The sequence below is a fragment of the Cibotium barometz genome, chromosome 11 (assembly GCF_041138505.1).
Source record: "Cibotium barometz isolate CiBa-2024 chromosome 11, ASM4113850v1, whole genome shotgun sequence".
Taxonomy (NCBI): Eukaryota; Viridiplantae; Streptophyta; class Polypodiopsida; order Cyatheales; family Cibotiaceae; genus Cibotium; species Cibotium barometz.
The window spans coordinates 38,049,665-38,053,734 of NC_141056.1; positions in this window are offsets into that span (position 1 = coordinate 38,049,665).

Below are 4,070 nucleotides of genomic sequence, written 5' to 3' on the forward strand. Positions count from 1 at the left end.
CTGCCATGTATTAAATTGTTCCCCATTAAATTTGGCTATTTCCTGTGTGCTGAACTCATGGTGATGTGAAGGGGGTCTTACCTCTTGATCCAATTTCAAGATTCAAGGGCAGTGTCTACCCTTTTACAACTCAATCTGGTGTTTAATAGATGATTACAACAATTTTATCAGCATAAAATCATCAGAAATTACACTAAATTAAGGGTAACCAATTTGTACGGGATGGTTGGAGTATCAAACCAACTCTGATTTGCAATCTGAAGCTTTAGGGATCTGTATCAAATACCTAATGGTTAATTTGAACCCTCAATTGTACCAAAGTATAGTGATTAGCATTGATTAATCACTGATTAGCAAATTAATACTCTGGTTTGTGTGCAGAAAACAGAGTATGCGGGGAGTCCAGATCTGGTGCCTTCCACTTCAAATGAGCTCAAATGCTTTCAAAGGCATCAATAGCAATGAGTCTAGTAGATGATTAAGCCAAGAAACACAAGATTTGACCAAATAATGAAAGCTTAATCTCTGTTTTACCAAAGTCACCTATAGATTTGATGAAGAGCTTTGATCTCAATGTAGACTTGATAAAATTGAATTCTATCTTCACCAGCTTGTAGAGCATGCTTGATTACCCCTTGGGCTAAGAGAAATTAGAAGGATTTGATTTGAGCAAGGAGGAATCTTCAATTTGCTTCAGATAAAATGCACCGGCCAAAAACGTAAATTCTGCTTCGTCCGTTTTGGCGGTTTGCTACGCCGTCTTGATAGGCTTGAAGCTAAAGATGTTAGCTAGCTTGTGTTAAAAGATTGTGCCCTAATTTTATGTGTGCAAGGTGCTAGAGACCCTCCACCACTGGCTGGGGGTGAAGGGGGAAGTGGAAAACTCACTAAAAAATTGATTTTTTTGCTAATTATCTACTAATCTAGATTAATTAACTAATAGACTCATAAACCTAATTGATTCTAGGCATGGTTCTGATACCATGTTGAAATCTGAGCTAAATGATGAGCTATGGTGGATCAAACACTAGAATCAACATCATTAACAAAGTGATTAAGAAATAATTACGACATAATTAGTGAATAATAATAGATTAATGTAGGCATGGATACTCAAAAAACCAGCAAATTTTCATTAGGGCAATGCCTCAATTTATAGAGTTTACATCAAGCATCAAATCTCATTGATTTCTCCATGATTCACTCCCAGAATATCTCCACCTTTTGCCTGATTCTCTCCACCTCTTCTCGTTTCCCTGAATATCTCCCAGAATAACTCCACACTCCTAAATTCTCTCATGCTACCCATTATTCTCTCCCAGTAGATTCTTCTCACCTTTTCATAGGTTCTTTCACAATTACATCTTCTCTTTTACAGCCTCTATCCAAGAGCTTGTTCCCACACACACCCTATTCACTTGTATATTTCAACAATCCATTCACATCGTTCCTACATCAATTCACATCATTCCTACATCCATTCACATTCATTCACATCATTCCTACATCCATTCACATCATTCCTATATCCACTCTCATCCATTCACATCCATTTACATTCATTCACATCCATTTACATACATTCACATCATATCGTATCCATTCACATCATCCTACATCCATTCATCTAAATGAAACATTTCCATAATTCTCATAAATTGAATGATTCTAGAAAATTTGTGCATAACCTTCTTTATTTTTCTGACAATTGAATAATGCTCAAGACTTCAACTTTAGCATAAAATTTATTATGCATAAATTAATTCTCTAATGATATAAAATTTTCCATAGCTTCCCTATATTTTCTAAGAAATGATAATACTCAAAATTTCACTTTTAAATAAATAAAAATATCCATATTTTAAAATATGCCAAAAATTCATGTTTTAATATTAAAAATATTTGTACCTAGAATATCGTGGAAATTCCTCTTTTTGCATCTAAAATTTTATGCATGCAAAAATAAATATAACAAAAATTTCTCTTTTCTCTATTTGAACAATTATGCATAAATACTATAAAAGTATTTTTCATAAATATGAAAAGAATCATTCTTTTAGCATAAAAATATCTATGCCTAGAATACGATAGGAATTTCTCTTTTTGCTTTATTAAATTCATGCATAAAAATAAGATTTATCTTTATCCTGGAAAATTTTACCATAGCTTTGCTGTTACTTCTGAAAATATTCAATTTTGTAACTTTAAATGAATATTCATAATTAGAATATGATAAGAACTCCTCTTTTAAACTAAAATTTATTTATGCAAAACATAATATAATTATAATCATAATTATAAGCATAATTATGATTAAATCTCTTGATTATTCTTAAATATCCATTCCTCATTCCCAAAAATGTTAGCATAACTCTCTTTCAATTTAAAAGAAATTAATATGAATTTTCTTAATCATAAACAAGCTTAAAGAAATTAATCATCATTTTTAACTAGATTAAAATCATAAAAATGCCTAATCTTTTTCTCTAGCTTGTCAAACCTAGAGTTTTGTTTAAGATAATGAGTTTATCATTAAGGACCATCCTTCTAACAAGGATCTAACTATAAAGATGATTAATCTTTCTAAAAAGAGATATTTACTAATAAAAACACTATAATGAAGCATAAAGATTAGTATTAAACCATTTAAACATTATGAATCATTAGAAAGCTTGATTTCAAGAAAAAACCATTTAATTGAAAGCTTCCCAAGCATTAGAGGGGTTGGAAAGGAGATAATCATTGAGAAAGATAGAAAAACCATTGGATTAAGGCTTACCTTTGATTTTGGCTTGATTCTTTAAAGAGAGAAGTGAAGCCCACAAAGCAAGCTTTGGCCACCAAGTTGGGGATGGTAATCTCCAAGAGAGGATAGAGAATTGTGAAGCTCCAAAGCTTCCAAAAGTAGAGGCAAAATAGAGGGATAATAGAATTACACTAAAATGAAGATAATACTGGCATGTAATTACTCAAAGATGAAAATACAAAGGAATAAGGGTCTATTTATAGGTGAGGGAGGCCACTAACCAAGTCCAACTCGGATCTAGAGGCTTCCAACTTCAATTTGGGTGTTCCGATCCAAACGGTTTGTCTCACAATGGTTTCTCCATGCTACTTTGGCTGTTTCTACAATCTTCAGCCTAGTAAGAGCCACCTTACTCTTTTCGTTGTACCTTGTGACATCGAAGTACTCCTCCATAGCTTCGATGATCCACTTCTCTATTGTTTCTCCCAAGTGCTCCCCTTCACCTTTGAGAGGTCCAGGATCAGTGTCAATGTACAAAGATAACTTAGCCCTAGAAGGATGGGCGTATATACAAGCCGGGGGAAAAAACCTCCTCAAGAGGGAAAAAGTGCCCCGACGGTCCTAAGTGTGTTCACACACATCACTGCCTATGTATATGGCAACAAATCCCCCCTGGGAGTGATGGTGTGAACGAGAGCTGGCACTCATGTATAGGGGAGTGCCATGCCTGAAGTAGATCAATCCACAAAGGGGAGCAAGCCCAAAGCTTTGCGGAAAGCTTCGAACTTCTCACGAGGAAGCGCCTTTGTGAAAAGATCGGCAAGGTTGTCCTGTGTTGGCACATAGGCCAAGCTAGATCTCTCCTGTTGAGAGTCTCTCCCTGACATAGTGATAATGCACCTCAATGTGCTTTGTGCGAGCATGAAAAATTGGGTTTCTCGCAACTGCCAATGCGCTCTGACTGTCAGTGTAGATAGAGGTGGCAGACTCGTGTTCAACACCCAAATCAGCCATAAGCCGTCTGAGCCACACACACTCAACCGTAGCTGTGAAAGCTACCCTGTACTCAGCTTCACAACTAGAAGTGGCCACAGTAGGTTGCTTCTTGCTCAACCAAGATATGCATGAGCTACCGAGCATGAAACAAAAACCACTTGTGGACACTCTTGTGTCATAGCAACCAGCCCAATCTGAGTCCGAAAAAGCATGTAAATCTGGTGGCAACGATCCCCCCTTGGGATAAAACAACCCAAGATGTATGGTGCCACTCAAGTAGCGAAAGATGCGTTTAACTGCCTTCCAATGCTGAGACCCTAGGCTATGC